Genomic DNA, 19417 nt, shown 5'->3' with positions numbered 1-19417 from the left:
GAAAGAAGGGAGAAAGCCTTTCCTCAAGATTGTGACCACAAAGGAATTGATGAACAAATCTTGAGAAAGTTGATCTGGTATGGTTTTTGGTGCTGAACGTGGAAAGAAGAAAAATCAATGCTAATGCATCAAAATCAAGCAAGCTGCCACAAGGACAAGAGAAAATATGGTGATATCTAATCTTTACCCTTTACTGTGCTGATATGAAATTCATATTTGGGTAATGAATGCTTGTTCCTTGTTGCATTCCATTAGCAATCAATCTTTTATGATCTTCAAATTATTTTCCGATTGCTAAATGGACCGAAAATAGAATTGTGCATAATTTTCTATGTGTTTGTATTTTCAAATGCACAATCCAAATTTTTTTCAAAACTCATTGTTAAAGTGCATACAAATGATTTCAAAGATATTCATTTTCGTTTTGCATTCAAATGATTTTTAAAACTGGAAGTTAATATTTTGAGTGCTAAAAGTCAGAAATGCTTCAAATCCTTCTAACAGAGTTTTCTCCATCTCTAATGTGTTAATTCTTGATTTTAATGTGCTATCCTATACTTGAACTCCCAAATTCTATTCTTCAACAAGTTAGACCTTCGTCTAACAAGTTAACCATCCATATGAGTTTCAAGTCTATCCTTACAAAAAGATTCCAATACGTCAAAGCCTTATGCTTAATGTGTTTATCCTTATTGACTGAGTTATTCCAAGCACGATTATGTGATTAACCATTTCAATGGAATGACTCGTATAGCTTCTGGAATCTATTTAACCTACTAGTCATCTGGACTAATGAGTTAATGTACTTCATTATTCAAAAATCAGTATTTGAGTGTGAGCAAAGTCTTTGAACCTCCATCGTGAAAAGCCTTTCGGGTAACATCTTATCCATATGACTTTTACTCTCAGAAAAACTCTCTAATGTGTTAATATTGTCATTTGACATGTTATCCGATATGATCTTACAAATTGAAGCTATATGATATTTTCCCTCAATTTGTTGACTTCCACATTTTTTTAAAACAAAAGTATTTACTTTTAACAAGTTTTTTTAAAAAAACCTTTGTTTTCAACATTCATATTTTAAACAAGTGCGTTAAAAACCTTATTTCAAAGGAAGCATTATTTATCTTCTAGCTTCATGTGCATATTTTTACATAACGCTCATGATTTGAATAAATCATCGTTTTCAAATTCATGATCATTCATGGCTAACCTGTTTTCACGCAAGCTATTAGTTTTTCATAAAGTTGATCTGATCAAATCTGATTTCAAAAGAATTATGATTGATGATCTTTTAGTTATAAAAATCTTTTGATACCTTCCTTGCTCAGAAATCATATGGTTTAATCCATATAAGAGCATGAGAGTCATTGTAGCTAACATGGTGTGGACCCAAGAGAAGTTGGGTACCAAGGAACTAATATTTGTGTTGTAGGTATCCTAAAGAATTATAAGATAAAATTCTCTTGATGGAGATGTCAATATGGGAGAATTGAATTTCTTCCTCGGGTTGCAAATCAAACAGAGAGAAGAATGGGATCTTCATATCTCAAACAAAGTATCTCAGAGAACTTCTAAAGAAATATGGTTTGGAGCAAGCCAAGAGTACAAATACACCTATGAGCTCAACCATATCATTGGACGCGGACGAGAATGGCAAGGATGTGAACTTGACTAAATATAGAGGGATGATTGGATCACTACTCTACCTCACGGCAAGCAGACCAAACATTCAGTTTAGCGTAGGAATGTGTGCCAGAGATCAATTAGCTCCCAAGCAATCATATGAAGAAGCCGTCAAGAGAATCCTCAGATATCTTGTCGGTACACAAAGTTTGGGAATCTAGTATCCAAAGAAAGGCGCAGAATATCTAATAGGATACTCAGATGCTGATCACGGAGGATACAAAACAGACAGAAAAAGCACCAGTGGACAATGCCAATTCCTAGGAGGCTGTCTTGTTCGTGGTCTAGTGAGAAACAAAACACTGTGGCAATCTCTTCAACAGAATCAGAATATGTGGCCACTGCCAGCTGTTGTGCTCAGATTCTATGGTCAAAGCAACAACTACAAGATCTAGGAATCAACTTACGAGAGATTTCAATCCTATGTGATAACACGAGTACGATAAATCTGTCCAAGAATCCAGTCCACGATGCCCGAACTAAGCATATCGATGCTCAACATCATTTCATTCGGGATCATGTTCAAAAGAAAGATGTAAAGGTAGAATTCATCTCCACTGAATATCAAATAGTCGACATTTTCACAAAGCCTCTTGACCAGCAGGAGTTCAAATACTTCAGAAGAGAATTGGGAATGGTAAATCCCAATGAGCTATAAGAAATTCTGCATTACTTCTTTATTTTGAGTATTTCGATTTAATGTTTTGATGATTAGAAAACTAACTTAAGTATCAGAGTAGATAGAAATTTATTTTGCAGGAAGCTCTGTTTTGACGTTGAAAAACAGAGGTGAACAGAGTAGGGATTGATCGATAAAAGCATCGATAATCATGTCTCGAAGAAGACTCAATTTATCAATCACCTGATCGATAAATCCAATTTATCGATCAACTCATCGATCAACAGGATATATGGAATTGACTAGAAATGATGGGGAGCAGAATTATGGATAACCTGATCGATAACTCAATTATCGAATAATTTATCGATCAACAGCAGAAAGAGACTCTTCGGTCAATCAATCAAATGGGTAAGGTTTATCAATCTATTAATCGAACATTGATTAATCGATCACATGATCGATCAACTTAGACAGGTATGACCTCTCACTACAAAAATTATTCATAACATATTCGATCAATTGCTTTAACGTGATCTATAATTATGCATTGTGTTTCAACTATTCTTATTCGATCATCCTTAGTCTCCACCCTATCAATTTTCTGATTAAAGGGGAACTTCACATTCACATATGTCTTATATCTTAAAAGCTCATCCCTTCGTCAAAATAGTATACTCATCCGCATTCACTGTCAATTGATTAGTTTTGATGATGAGTTGCTTTCACATTTTCCTTTCATGATCCAATTCGAAAACAATTTATAGAAAGGATTATGTATACATTTGATATTTGATTGTACTAATTATTCTCCTTGCAAGAAGTTGTTGAATTCATAACAGGAGAATTTATGCTAAGAAAGAAACTCCTCACTGGACTACAGAATAAATTATCCAATTTGAGGATTGATAATTTAATGCGCAATCAAGATAAGGAGAAAAGAGAAAGTGATTGAAGATAGAAAGATTATTGGCATCAACCTTCAAAAGCATAATCACCAATGCCAATACGAATGAGCATTAAGCTTGGCAATGGACTTCATGGATCAATTTCTCAACTTGCCGAATTCAAATGAGCATTTCTAAACCCTCTCTCTTATATTTATGAACATTGGTGCATTACATGGTTTGCATGCACTAAGAGACGAGAACGATATAGGGGAAGAGATTACCCCTCACGCCGGAGCTATGTCCTTTAAACTTTTTGCTGATGTCAAATAGGGGGAGAGATAGGCATGAAAAATATGTTGCATCTAATTTGATATCATATCATCCATATTTTTCACAAAGGATTTGCCATCATCAAAAAGGGGGAGAATGTTAGATATGATTAGTTTTGATGATGTCAAATAATAGAGCAAAAAGTTTACATAAATTATTTATCTCATATTTTGACTAACTATCATACTTACTATCTTATGTAGTTTCCTCAAGAAAAGAAAGGAGATATTATGTTACACTTTGAGTTATGGAGAATGATCAAGAGGAAGAAGAAGAAGAGAGATTGAGAAAAGAAGAACTTGCAAGATCAAATGAAAATATCAAGATTCAAGTTCATAGATTTGATGTTAAACGTTGCTATACTCAATCAGAAGTTTGGATGGCTCAGTCGGAAGCTAAAATATACAACCGGGAAGTTATACCATCATATATTGAGTCACCCTTCATATAAACATGAAAAATAAGCTTCAGAGGTGATTTTCATGGGCAATTATCGATCACTTGATCGATCATCCATTTATCGATCAAGTTATCGATAAAATACATCCTCTGTTATGCTCTGTTCTTCGTTCAGCTCTGACATAGGTTCGGTATTTCTTCAATATCTCTCAAACCACAAATCCGTTTGAGGTGAAACTTGATTCCTATGAAACTAGACTCAGAACACGGTTCATGGACACCAAATTCACCTTCAAAGAGTTTCATATGAGGGAGATATGTTGCTCGAAAGATTGCAGTAAGGATTAACGCCTTTATTCCGACCTTTAGTCATTGTGATGAAGATAACTTTGCAACCACAATGAATTTTGGGGTGATTCTTGTTGCACTAGAAAGTAGACTCAAATAGCTTTCTGGGGATAGGTCATTTGCAAAATTTGGAGTTGAATTGGAAGAGTTATGATCACTCAAAGTTGACCTTCGTTCTGCTTGAATCAGACTTCGAATTTATTGAGGCAAAGACCAGAAATTCTACATTGATTGATTAAGCTCTCAAACAACATACTACTCAAACATGTTATTGAGTAAAAGCACTAGAAGAAATGAGGAAATGAAAAGCCATTATCAGATGTTACTCGAGCCTGATCAAGCAACTACATATTCGATCATTTTATCGAGTTCCTGGTACTATCTCTTTAATTCTTCTCTCTTATCTTCATATGCATTATTGAGGTTTTATAACCTATTGGATAAATGGTTTTCGGATAACATTATGGATAGATGTTTTATCGATCACTTGATCGATAAACAAAGTTAACGTTATGGATAAATAGGCATTTATCGATAGCATGATCGATAAATAGATTATCGATGAGAAGACAGATAAATGGTAATACGTTCTACTCATTCTATGTTTTACTTTAATCTCCATTTATCGATCACCTTATTGATCAGTCATTTATCGATAATATGATCGAACATTGCTTCATAGCTCTGCATGCAGATAATTATTTTAGTAGCTTATCGATCACCTGATCGATCACATGATCGATAATTAGCACATCGCTTTTAAACCATGATTCTTCGATCACTGGATCGATAATCTTATTATCGATAATATGATCGATCACCGCACTTCATGTTTACCTTGTTTTCACATAACGTGATCGATAATCAGTTTCTTTACCTTACATGATTAAATCTCTGTTTTTCATTTTATCGATCACTTGATCGAATATTCATTGATCGATCACCTGTTCGATTAATCCACATAGTCTGTGTTTTTCGCTGAATATATTGTTACTCATTGTTTATCGATAACTTTATCCATCATCCATTTATCGATAATGTGTTCGATCATTATTTGCTTTAATATCTGTTTCTGTAACACCTTGATTATCGATAGCATGATCGATCAAAAAGTTTTCGATCACTTGCTCGATCATTGTACAAGTTTATTTCATAACAGCATTTCACGGTGATTTCGAAATCTTTTATCTTTTTATCTTTAAGCTTTTCTCAGCCTTCCTTTTACACATAACTCTCTATTAAAAGGATACGAAGGCAAACATAACTTGAAAAGGCTTATTCTTGCATAAATCATTTAAAGCTCACTGCATTCATGTTTCATCAATTATCGATCACATGTTCGATCATCATATGATCCATAATCTATTCGATAATTGCATATATCTGCTATATCTTTTCTTCATGTAATTAATCGATAATATGATCGATCAAAGCTTTATCGATCAAGACATCGATCAAGTAAGTTCATCTTACTTTCTAAATATCTGATGATTGATTCCATGTTTTCCAACTTATTGTTTCTATGATTATCAGATACTTATCACTTGATCTGAGAAAGATTATTTAGATAAAGAGCCACAACGAATTTATGATGTGAAGAATCGACGTTCGTCAGAAGCTTCCAACGGCTAGTTTCAACGGTCATATTCTTCAAGCCAAACGGGAAGAAAAAGCTCAACGGTCAACTACCCAACATCATCTATAAATAGAAGAGCATTCAAAACAAGAAAAAATGAGAAGAGTCTGAGCTTACAACATCAAATGCTAAAATGCCGAATCAACATATTGTCATTTAGAGCTCCGAGAGAAAACTCCCTGTCTCTGTACTTCATAGACTAAAACTTATGTATTCGTAAGATAGAGAGGAGAGTTTCCCAGACGTGCTTAAGTTTCATCTATCACTTCTTTGAGAGAAGAAATATTCAATCTTCTTTATCATTGCTATTACGGTGTGTAAGGGGGAGTATTACCTCAGTGAGAGGTTGTTGTTGAATTAGACTGGTTAGTCGAACGATTGTAAGTGGCGACACAAGTGCCCGGATCAAACTTATGGTTGTAGCGGTTCTCAAGTACCCGTGTTAAACTTGAGGGAGATAGTCGATTGAAAATCTCAGGGGGAGTCTGGGGACTGGACGTAGGTCAGTGAGGACCGAACCAGGATAAATCATTGTTTGCATCTTCTCTTCCCTTACCTTTTTATATTTCCAACTAAACTATTTTACTACTGTGATTATGCTTATCTCGATTCATTGTTTTTTATACTTAGAATTTCTTATGAATTTCATTACATTGTGAAAAGATTTTTAATTTTAATCAACACCCAATTCACCCCCCCTCTTGGGTGTTCAGCCATTCCAACAGATCTCAGTCAGATACAATCGACTCTGGCACTCTATGTAATCTCACAATTTCTTTTATATATAACTTGGCAAGTTTTTCTAGTTAGTAGTCTTTCTTCATTGCCAGAAAATGGGCAGACTTCGTTAATCGATCAATAATCACCCATATCGCGTCATATCCAGATGAGGTACGGGGTAACCCCATGATGAAATCCATCGAGATACTATCCCATTTCCATTCCGGAATATTTAGAGGATGTAAAAGCCCTGATGGTCTCTGATGCTCCGTTTTGACCTTCTGGCAAGTGAGGCATTTAGATACATACTTTGTTATGTCCTTCTTCATGCCAGGCCACCAAAATATACATCGGAGGTCTTGGTACATCTTTGTCATTCCCGGATGTATCGTATATTTGCTCTTATGTGCTTCCTCCAATAGTTGTTGCCTGATGGACTCCGGAACATATACCCGTTCCTTATACTTCAATATTCCATCTGGTGACGCCTCAATCGCATCATCCTCAGCTTTTGTTAGCTTAATCCGAAGTGTATCAGCTACCGGATCATTTTTCTGGGCCTCTTTGATTTGTTCTATCAGCTGGGCTCCTGCTCTCATCACCTCTACTTTCTGAGTCATTAGTTTCATATGGGACAAAGGTTCCCAATCTCTCACATCTTCGATGAGTTTCCATTCCTGAATCATTAGGAATGCTACTTGTACTACCTTTCGGCTTAAGGCGTCAGCTACCACATTAGCCTTGCCCGGATGGTATTTTATCTGGTAGTCATAATCCTTGAGCAACTCCATCCATCGCTGTTGTCTCATGTTTAGTTCTTTTTGATCTTGCAGGTACTTAAGACTTTTGTGGTCACAATATAGTTCAAGGGTTGCCCCATATAGATAATGCCTCCAGATTTTTAAGGCATAAAATATTGCAGCTAATTCTAAGTCGTGAGTGGGATAATTCTCTTCATGAGACTTTAACTGTCATGAGGCATAGGCGACTACTCGTCCTTGTTGCATTAATACACACCCCAATCCTTGCTTGCTAGCATCGGTATATACAACATACAGTAGGGTTGGATCGGGAATTATCAGCACAGGGGTCGAGGTCAACCTCCGTTTCAGCTCTTGGAAGCTAGCCTCACATTTATCATCCCACACGAATTGCTGGTTCTTACGTGTAAGTTTAGTCAGGGGCTGTGCAATTCTCGAAAAATCTTTAATAAATCTTCTATAGTAACTTGCCAATCCCAGAAAGCTTCGTATTTCTATTACTGTTTTTGGTTGCTCCCAACTCAAAACTGCTTCCACCTTACTGGGATCTACTGCTACTCCATCTTGGGTAATCACATGACCCAAGAACTTTACTTCATTCAGCCAAAACTCGCACTTGCTGAGTTTGGCATATAGCCGTTTCTCCTTTAAAATACTTAGAACAATCCGTAAATGCTGTTCATGCTTCGCTGGTGACTTAGAATATACTAAGATATCATCAATGAAAACCACCACAAACTGATCTAAATATGGCCGAAAGATCCTGTTCATGTAATCCATGAAAATCGTAGGGGCATTCGTTAGTCCAAAGGGCATTACCAAGAACTCGTAGTGCCCATACCGTGTTTGAAAAGCGGTCTTCGGAATGTCCTCTGCTTTAATCCTCAGTTGGTGGTAACTTGATCTCAAGTCAATCTTGGAGAACACTGTGGCACCAGCTAATTGGTCTAGCAAATCGTCTATTCTAGGTAGTGGGTACTTGTTTTTAATCGTCACTTTGTTGAGCTCCCAGTAATCAATGCATAACCTTAGGCTACCGTCCTTCTTACGAACGAATAAGACGGGTGCTCCCCATGGTGACACACTGGGCCGGATAAAATTCTTTTCTAATAGTTCCTCTAATTGCTTCTTTAACTCTGCCATTTCATTTGGAGCCATACGATATGGGGCTTTGGAAATTGGCCCTGCCGCAGGTACTAGGTCAATTGCAAACTCTACCTCTCGCTCCGGAGGTAACCCGCTAATTTCTGTCGGAAAGACTTTCGAAAAATCGCATACCACGGGTATCTCTGATATGCCTTCTTCCACTTCTGTATGTACAGAGAAGAATACCACGTACCCCTGACAGCCATGTCTTAGGCAATCTCCGGCTTGGGCTCCCGTAATCAAGTTCAGTTTCACCTCGGTATGAGGGGTTAGCTCATGGGGAGGAAAAATCAAAGTCCTATTCTTACAGTCAAGGAGTATATTATGGGTAGACAACCAATTCAGACCAAGTATCACATCAATCTCATGAAAAGGCATACATATTAGGTCAAGTGTAGTGCAACAGTGGCCATACCAGACAATACAATTTAGGCAAACATCAGACGTATAAACTTTGGTGCCTGTAGGAGTAGCCACACATAGATCATATAATAATGTGTTAACAGCAAGGCCTATGCGCTTCACGCATTCATATGAAACAAAGGAGTGGCTAGCACCCGAGTCAAAGATAGCATGCACAAGGTAATTATTAACTTGAATCGTACCTTGTATCATCTCAGGTGACTTATCAGCCTCTTCCTTTGTGAGGGCAAAGACCCTCCCTTGAGCTTAGGGCCTCGAGCCATCCACATTAAGGGGGCACTCCCTTATATAGTGTCCTGGCTTGCCACATCGGAAGCACACATTTTGACCCATCAAACAGGGTCGATCTCCGTGGTTTTTACCACAGGTGCTACATTCCTTGGTCTGACGTGTAGTGCTGCTTCCTCCTTGCCTTACTCCTCCTCCTCGTTTAGACTTCTTGGAAAAGATAGGCTTTCGCCTTTTCCTATTTCCTCCAAAAGAAGTCCCCTCTGGTCCGCTCCTTGTTACTGGTCCTTCTGGTCTAGGAGCAGCCCTGACTAGCGCCTGGTGGTTCAGGCTACTTTCAGTAATCCGGCAGGCTTCCACTGCCTGGTGAACTTTTCAAGTTGCTGTGGAGCTACCTTCTCCCTCAGCTTCTGCCTTAGTCCCCTTACCATTTTCTCTGTTTTCCACCGCTCATCATTGCGGAGTTGGAGGTAGTTAGAGTAACGAGAGAGCCTCATGTACCTGTCTAGGTACTCATCAAAGGACTCTCGAGGACCTTGTTGAATCATCAGAAATTCCACCTCTTTTTCGTCTCTTACTGACAGTGGGAAGTATTTCAAATTAAAGTGTTCCTTGAACACTTCCCAGGTAATAGGGGTTGCATTCTCCTGGAGGATCATCTCGGTGTTCTTCCACCAGCGATCAGCTTCACCCTCCAGTTTGTAGATAGCCATCTAAGCTTTTCTCTCAGAAGAACATTCAAGCACATTAAAAATCTTCTCTAGCCGAGTAATCCAGTCCTCACCCACTTGGACATTCAATGTCCCTGTGAAACTCGGGGGATTCTGTGCACTGAATCGTTTGATCCACTGTCTTAGTGAATCAGGATCCCCTGCAGGTCGTATCTGCTCAGCTACCGGCTCTTGAGGTTGAGCTGGCTGTGGTGCTTCGGCCACGCTTGGCCCGGGCTGTTGCAGCTGTGCTATAGCTGCTGTCACTGCGGCTGCTATGGCAGCATCGCGTTCCTGGTTTTGGCGGGCTTGGGCCGCCTGAATTTCTTGCATCACCTTCTGCTGTTCCTCCAGTCGGTCCATAACCAATTGAATCGGGTCAATAGGAGGTTCCCTTGCTGCCTCCCTTGGTTGTGTTTCTCTTCGGGTTCTCACCATTTTACTTAACTTTTTACTACAAGAGGAACAGAGGAATAAGATTATTTCTTGGTTATCAAAATATTTTATACTAAGCTATACTTCATATTTGTACATAGATAGGTTTCAGGTATAATCATCCAAAACATAGATCATCTAAGTCACATATACAGTCATCCACTCAAGATAGGGGAGAGAAAGGAAAATAAGAAGTAACAAAAAGCTCAAGTTCGTCCAAGATCTGATCAAAGCTTCCATAGGCGTCTTGCTTGGAATGGTCACTAATCAACTGGATCTGATCCTGCCAAACAGGGGTCCTTGGCAAAGTGTCGACTAAGGCCTGTCCCCACATCTCCTCATCTATCTCTCCCTTGTCCTGGTCAGTGACATCACTATGTAACAGTCGTACGTAGTAAAAATAGTCCATGTAAATGTACCCATACTGGTTCTGGGAGATGTCAATCTTCCTCCCCAGCTTACAGAGCTCCTTAAAAATAGCCTGATAGGTGTGCAACTCCTTTGTGACTAACCGTCGCCTCTTCTTCGGAGGCAGGTCCTTCTCTAAGATCTGATCACGGCGCACTACTCTAATGGTTGTGGCTTCGTCCCACTAGGGCCGGCTTTGTCCGGGTTCAGTTTAGCCCCATAGCACTCCCAGCTTCATCATCCTCTAACCTTTTACTACCGTTGGAGTCTACCTCGGGAATTATATCCTCTACCTCCCAGAGAGGCTGATAATATCTGGGTGGTGGAGTCGGGTCATCAGGGTCAGAAACATGTGGGTGATACCAGTCCGGGTATGGTTCCCCTGGCCCTCTCTGATCAACTGTACCCGCAGGAGAATCATGCTCACAACAAGCCATATCCTGCATCAAGGTTAGTCCAATGCACACCTTTCACGACATAACACATCACACACAATCAAATATGCATTATCCTAATGCATTACCTTATCGAACAGTACATATAAAAGATAGTCCAGAACCTTTGCTCTGATACCAAAAATGTCACACCTTCATTTTAAACCCCATTATACGTCCTTTAGAACTATTTGGAATCGTTACACGATGCTCAAAGTAGGTAAAAACCAAGATTTAAAATTTTGATTTCGGTTACTATTCATGTAACCCTTAAAAATCAGGTCAACTTTGAAAAATCATAACTAAATGTAGAAAAATCGGAACAGAGTAGTTCTAAGTCTCACACGAAGCTTATGAAATGCTCTACATAGAAAAATTGTTCACAGGTATCAATTTCTCACAGATCAATCCTAGTTCCCACGCAATTATGTACTGTTCATTTGGAAAATTCTGAAATTCCCAGTATTTTTTATCCAACTTCGAAAGGGCATAACTCCTTCTACAAAATTCCAAATTTAATGATCTACCACTTGATTTAAAGCTAAAAATATGATCTATTAGTCTGCCAAATTTCAAATCCATATTCAAACATTTGCTATTTATTTCATATGCACCAAGTTTGGTCCTTTTTAGTCAAATGTTATCCCCTAATTACCTTTGTAATGACTCTTTCATAACCTTTTACCCATCCTTAATTATTTGAGGCTTAATACAAGCTTGAACATACATTCTACTAGGCTTTCACATGTTTAAACATAGACATACATGCTTGGCTCCCCTTAGGAGCTATTATCCAACAAACATTTCCAAAGTCATAATATTACATAACAAGTTCCAAAAATTTACACTAGGGTACATTAATTGTTCATTAGGTCTCCGGGACAATTTCTTTCCTTTGCCCTTGGTTGAACTCCCTCCTAAGTGGTGTTAAACATAAGAGTGAGATTTCAAAGAAATCCCAGTAGCACAGAATCACAATTATCATGCATTCCTGCAAACACTACGTGCAATGCTTTTGTGCAGATATCTTGTTCATATGTTCATGCTTTTATGCCATGGAAAGTAAGCTATCATACACATATTCAATGGACATAATGCCAAGGCAACATAATTCAAACATTGCAATCAACATTTGCAATAAAGCTTAGTCACATCATGGCATACATTGCACACATTCACATTAACACATCAATGTAAGCAAGAAAACAATCAAAGTGTAATTCAATGCTACCTTTTGGTACTTGGTCCTTGATTTCCTTTAAGTTCAAGATGTTTTCTTGAGGATTTGGCAAGGTACCTATCAAACCAACACCAATGCCAATCATTCCACAATTATTCAAACACATTCCCTATTACTTAAACATTAAACCCTTCTTTTTGGGATTTTTGGCCTAATTGTTTTCCTTTTGATTCAAGAAACCTCCTTGGCCATTCCTACATGGTTTTTCATGTAGAATTCAAATATCAAATCAAATTTTACAAAATCAAATCCCTTCCTTAAGTTCTGGTCAAAACAGAAACGAATTTTCCAAGGAAAAATGTCAAAATTTCCAACTTTGATTTTTAATGCTTCCAAATTCAATTCCTCCATATAACCCTACACAAAAAGCCCAAGGAGTTCAATGGAAGCATCAAAACCATCAAAATCCAATCATAATTCCATATATTCAAGATGGCTGAACACTTCCTATTAGGTTCATAAATTTTCATATTTGATTCCAATGAATTTGAACACACTTCCTTAGCATAATCCTACATACCATCACATTTTAAATCCATTGGGACCACTAAAACTTATTGAAACAATTCCTACTCTTGAGTTCTTGAGTTGGCTGAACTAAAAAGTCATAGTTCATAGGGTAATTTCTTCCATAACCCATTCAAAACCGCACCAAACATCAACAACACAACTCATACTCAATTTCCTATCCTTTCCTAGCACTTCCAGCACAACAGAAATGAAACAGCACTTCCCCCTCAAATTAAGTCACGGTTTGACCATGAAAAAAGCATCAAATTAAAGCCTAAACATACCTCAAGGAGTCTTGGATTAAAGCTTGATGATTAACCTTGGATTGGAGGTGATTTGAGGAGTGTTTGGAAGCCAAGAAGAAAATTGTGCAGAACCTCCTCTCTATTGTCCCAATTCTGTCCGAATTTTGAGTGCCTTGTGGGGGTATTTATAGAGCTCATTTACTGCCCAAAAACCTGCCCTTGGGCAGCTATTTCTGCCCCAAAATAAGTGCAAATGTCGGCCAAAATGAAGAACAAATCCTAGCCACACATGCTTTGACTCACTTTCCAAGAGAGTTGATCCAATGGTTGAAAATTTGCCCAGCACACAAGCCAGCTGTTCTGATCATGGTGAGCACGAATTTGGGCCTTGTTGGATGCTAACTAAATGGTAAAAACTGGTTAGGAAGCAATGGAATTAGTTAGGGTAATTTAAAAATTCATTCGGTCACATAATACCCGATTTCTTGCCCTCTACTAGGAAAAATAGCTAGGGGCTTCAAAAATTTCATTTCCTTTCATGATAATTCCCTATTTATTCCAATATTGTGATCTGGAAGTTTTGGGAATTTTTCAAGACCTCTAGATATTTATTTCACATTTTCTCCGAAATCGGGTTCTTACCGATAGGAATTTGGAAATAAATTCCCCGTAAAGTATTTCCTGTATTTCCAATTCTTGGAAACAATTTTATCAATTCATATATATTCCTAGGGAGTGTATCCATATTTTTCCTTGGATTTTCGGAGTCCTTAGGTAATTAAAATAATTTTATTACTTTAATTTCCCTTTATTTTTCCCTATTTTCCCAAAAATAATTAATTTTTTGGGAATTTTCACCAAAATTTATTTTGGACTATTCTCACTCCCAAAACATCATGTGTAACTCAAAAACCTCTAATTCCATTTTTTTCTATCTTTAAGTAATTTTTGGAAACTTTTTTCAAAATTACCGTTTTGCCCCTAGGGACCCGATAAAGTCGGTTTCGTCCCATTTTGGGTTTTTATGCTTTACTCATACCTTATGCTTATCAATCATATCTCATTTCGCACACTCCCATTATTAGGGTTCTAAATTTTGGGATGTTACATCTGCCAAAAAGGGTTTGGTAGCCTACCCATTACAGGCTAATTTTGGTACTTCTAGGACAAAAAATTCAGGATGTGACAATGAGCATAAAGATATATAATGCAAATTAGATCAACCATAAGAACCCGACTCGGTATTCTTAAAAAAAATAAAGAAATCAGAACCAAGTCAAGGTGATACGGATCAACCCCTCTTCTTTGGCCAAAGATCTTACTAATCTTTACACAAGGGCCATCCTATCCAACTTTCAGGCATTAAGATACGTTTCAGATGTTGATGATTATCATAAGAAATTCCTAACATATCATAAGATTCCCTGTCACACCCTGATAATTTTATTCTAATTGATGAATGATTTGTGACTGACTAAGGCCAAATAGTATAGTAGACTGGTAGAGGATCCAGGCTATGAGGAAAAATCAGGATAGGGACATAACGGTCATTTTTGAAAAGATCGGTCAAGAAAGGGCAGTATTGGAAATAATGTCCAAAATTCCTAAAAATTCCCAGAAAATCATGAAAAATAGAAAGGAGGGTACAAATAATGTTTGAGGCTTAGAAGATGAATATAAGATTAAAAATAATTTATCAGGGAATTATTTGTAATTATTGGAATTTTTGGTTAATTAAGGAAAATTAGCCAATTTCCATTATTTAAAATATATAGAGGCCTCAAAAATTCAAGAAAAAATATGGATAAATTATGTGACATATTATCCTAATTTATAAAATTACTTCCCACCTTTGGATGTACAGAGGTTAGCTTAAAGAATATTTATTACCGAATTATTATCGGTAGAATAGTGATTTTTGACAGAATAAAACTTAGAAAATTATAGAGGGAGGTAAAACTTGAGAAAAATTATGGATTACCCTTGGGATGAGGGGAATTTAATGAGGTGTTGAAATCAAAATTTTGTGACAGTAAATTGGACAGGATTGTTGGAAAATCGGACCGGAAATATACAAATAATCAGTGGATTGCACTGATTATTGGATGAGTCATTTTTTTTCCAATATTAAGAGTAATATTTCGGCCAAAATAAAGGGGGAGGACAAAGTTGGAATTTTCCAAATTGTTCAAGGGCATAAAGGGAAATAAGAGACAAAACAATAAAATAATATTTTATTTCCACATGAAAATCACATGGTGATTAGGTGTCCATCCATGTGTCAACTTCTTATGGTGTGTGCCCTAAGATTTGTCCATGTGTAAAGTAGAAAAAAATGGACGGCCGAGATCGCATCTTTTTCCCGAAGGGCATTTTTGGAATTTTGAAATATCAAAGCCTATAAATACCCCCCCTTCCATGAAGAATTCGGCCAAGGTGGTTTGCATGAGAGGGAATGTTGTGTTCTTGAGTTCTAGGAGAGAGAAAGGAAGAAAGAAGAGAGAGAAAGGGAGAAAGCAAAGTTAGACACCTCTAATCGCCGATTAAGAGCTAATTAAGGTATGTTTACCTCCCTAAGTGTTAATTATTTTTAGTTAATTATTTATTTGAGGAAGATTAGGATTAGTTACCTTGATTAATTATGGTTTAGTGATAGCTAAGATTAATCATGTTATTTGATTAAAGATTAGTAAGTAATTAAGGTTAGCTACCTTGATTAATTAGTAATTAGTGATTAGTTATGCTAATTGAAGGATGATTAATTATGATTAATCATGTTGATTAAGGAATGATTAAAGGTTAATCATGTTGATTAGAGAATGATTAATGGTTAATCATGTTGATTAGAGAATGATTAATGGTTAATCCATAAGGGATTAGTGACTTAATCTTAGAAGATTATGTTGTACTAATGACTATGTGACTTGAGGACCTTAATTAAATATTGAATTAAGGATTAAGGGTTAGTGATTAACCAAGAAAGCATGATTAATCATGGATTAAGGAAGAATTCCAAGACCTTAATTGAGGATTAAGGTTTGGTCAAACCAAAGTCAAGGGTTTAGGAACGGTATACAGAAATTATAAATTAAAAGGCAGAAGGGTAGCATTGTATAGAGAAAGAATTGTATATTGGATATGGAATTTACCATACCCTTACTGTATGGTTGATAGGCAATTTTCTGGAAACCTAGGAGGATCTCAAGCAAGGAAACAAGGAGGAAACATTAAGCGTGGAATTGAGGTAGCGTGAACTGCAATTATTTTGTTGATCTGCATTTGGTGTTTCTGCTATGTGTGTTTATGTGCCATGAGAATGTTTATGCCCATATGATGTGAACTCCTTGCAATGTATGCCTTGACTCTTGCATGATTGAGTTTTGACCAGAATGATTATATGCTCCCTGATATGATGACATGGATACAGAATGGTTATGGTATGGCATAAACACTAGAAATGTTATTTTACTGCATGTAGCATGACATCTTATGCATGTTGACTTGATGGTTGTATGTTCAATGCTACTGGGATTTCTATGAAATCTCATTCCTCCTATAACATGATATCCTAGGTGCCACTACTGCCAAGGAGAAGGGAAAGGAAATAATCATGGCTTGAGGAAGTTATGAATTATGTATTGTATTATACGGTTTTGAACCTTTCTCTTTCAAGCCATGTAAGCATACTCTGATCATAAACACATGATATGATAACTCTTTTGAATGTATTTAAATGGTAGAGCAGCTTTATATGTGATTATGGTATGATTATAGTGAAAAACGAAATGCTGTTAGAATTAGTGAAAAGGGGATAAAAATGGTCTAGATTTGACCAAACTTTGACCAATGAAGACCCTGGTCAATTGGTTGACTTTTTCCCTGAAATTTGGCATGCAAATAGATCTTATTTATGAGTTGTAAAGCGTAACAATTGGAGCTCTGTGTGAGAAGTTATGCCTTTTCGAAGTTAGGCAAAAATCCTGGAAAATAGAAAAATGACCAAATGAACAGTACTTTTTGAAATTAAAAACGGATGCATTTCTGATTAAATTGGAACCTGAGGTCATTTTTCCTTGATAGATGATGTTAAGAGCTTCGAGTGAGACTTGGAACGACCTTGTTTCGATTTTTCTAGAATTAGTTATGATTTTTCAAAGTTATGCCAAGTTTAAGGTTACAATGAATAGTAATGCAGGAAAAGAATTTTTCAAATTTAGGCCTTTCAACCCGGTAACCTTAAATTGCTTCCGAATGTCTTAACTTGGCACAATATAAGGTCGTAAACGTAAGGTGTTACATTCCCTTTCTTGAAAATCCGCACTTTTCCAAACCCAGAAAATAGAGGGAACTCTAGGATTTTTCCTTGAGACAAATACTTTTATGCATACCTCTTCTGGTTGATCTAATACCATATTCGAATTCTGGTGATTATAAAATCTCTTTATAACAATATCAAAATAGAAAAATAACAGGTAAAAATAATAATAGAACAATAACAAAAAAACTAAAAAAATAACAGGCACAAATATTAAATCGAGGTACCTATTCTATGATAACTCTCAGCAACTTACCCTCTATTTTTGTGCCTTTAGAAAAGAAAAAAAGAGGGGCAAAAAACAGTAATCATAAAATGGGTTGTCTTGTTTGATAAGAAATTAAATAAATTTCTTATGAAGTTTATCAAAGTTATGTGAACTTTTCATAAATTTTAAAAATATACAAAAAAATCTTTCAAGAAATAAAAAGTTGTTATACACTGCACTTTGATTTTAATTTCTTTTTTATAGAATGTCCTAATTTCTCATTTAAAAAACTGGCCTATCAACATCCTTATCACCAAAAAAAAAATCAAAGGAAAAAAAAGTTCTTTCGCTGCTAAAATATGTGTTGGTTTAGCGAGGAGCAACTTTATTGAGGGAAAAAAAATTAAATAAGAAAGTACTAATAAGAGTCAACCTGGTTGGTAAAGAGTCGGCTCATAACTGAAGGGAATTGAAAGACGCGCAACGGAAAATAAATTTAAAATTTTCAATCCCTTGCCCGGATCTATCGATTGTGTTTAAGTAGTAAGAAGTATTACCTTCAGTGTTCGATTTCTTGGTGGCTCAGGGATTCCGCCGTTTAGGATGCCTCTGCTCGCCTCTTTTATTGCTCGAAGTCAACAACTTAGATCGACTTCCTCTACCGGTATCCACACGAACAGCGTTCCAATCACGAACGACGTGCTAGCACCTCTTGTCCTTCTAGGGTTTATGTTTGAAGAATCCGTCCTCCCTTCTCTATTTTTGGCCGTCTCTTATCTGCAAGTTTTTCCACACTCACCCCAAAAACCCTAGCTCCTAATATCAAGTATATAAGATGCTATAGGTATTATGAAGGATATTTAATTTCGAAATTAATCCTAAATTAATTCCAAAATTAATACAATATCAAATATTGCCTAATCAGATAAGAAAACAATTAAATAAATATGGTTAAATCCGTCCCACAGATTTAATTCACCTATTTATTTAATTCAAAATAAAGATATGACGGAATTATATTTGATTTATTCTCATAAATCAAATTTGAGATATTATATTATATCTTACCATTTTAAAATTGATATAGATCTAATTTATCCTTATAAATTAAATCTAATAATTAATATCTCTTATATTTATATAATATGTATATATATATGAATTTATATATATATACGTCCACCCTATATTATTCATTGAATATGGACATATCTTAGATTCAACGAATCTGGACATCATAGCTCGTGTTGGGCTATTTTGTGTGTGACCCTGTAGGCCCATATGAAGTTGGCAGTGGGCCATTAACTATAATGACTCACAAGTCGTAAGCAGTCTCTAGCAAGACAACACGACTACCCAAATCATATGAGGATCATTGAACGATGTAACCTTTCATACAACCATATCACGTCCCTTTTGTCACACGACATTTTGGTCATGGATGAGGCATGGAGAACGTCATCCTCCTATTCATAACTGTTACTTTCTCGATCCCTGAGTAGTCTGAGTATAGAAATGGAACTACCTTTCCATTATAGTATGGCCATACATTTCTCAAACTCACTCATCGAGGGGCCCAGTAATATCTCTCTACGAATGTGAGGGACAAATTCCATCTTGACCATTCACATTCCTCCGCTTGAAAAACCACTAAGCCTAAACATAGTCTTTATGATCACTCGGTCAAAAGTGACTTTTGACTAGGTCAAAGCTGAGCGTTTCT

At 36.6% G+C, this 19417-nt stretch overlaps 1 long non-coding RNA gene across 1 annotated transcript; it reads right to left on the bottom strand.

Annotated features, from left to right (window-relative positions):
* Positions 1-260: 260 nt before the first annotated feature.
* On the bottom strand, positions 261-17571 carry LOC114754275 (uncharacterized). The gene is made up of 3 exons (XR_003741144.1): positions 17469-17571; positions 11890-11892; positions 261-273 (listed from the first exon to the last, which is right to left on the bottom strand). It is a non-coding gene; the product is annotated as an uncharacterized LOC114754275 (long non-coding RNA).
* Between the last annotated feature and the right edge of the window lie 1846 nt (positions 17572-19417).

The sequence above is a fragment of the Neltuma alba genome, unplaced genomic scaffold, assembly GCF_004799145.2.
Source record: "Neltuma alba isolate B1F8T4 unplaced genomic scaffold, ASM479914v2 tig00001231_pilon, whole genome shotgun sequence".
NCBI classification, from domain to species: domain Eukaryota; kingdom Viridiplantae; phylum Streptophyta; class Magnoliopsida; order Fabales; family Fabaceae; genus Neltuma; species Neltuma alba.
Note: the sequence above shows the minus strand (reverse complement) of the source record. Positions and strands in the feature narration are given on the sequence as shown.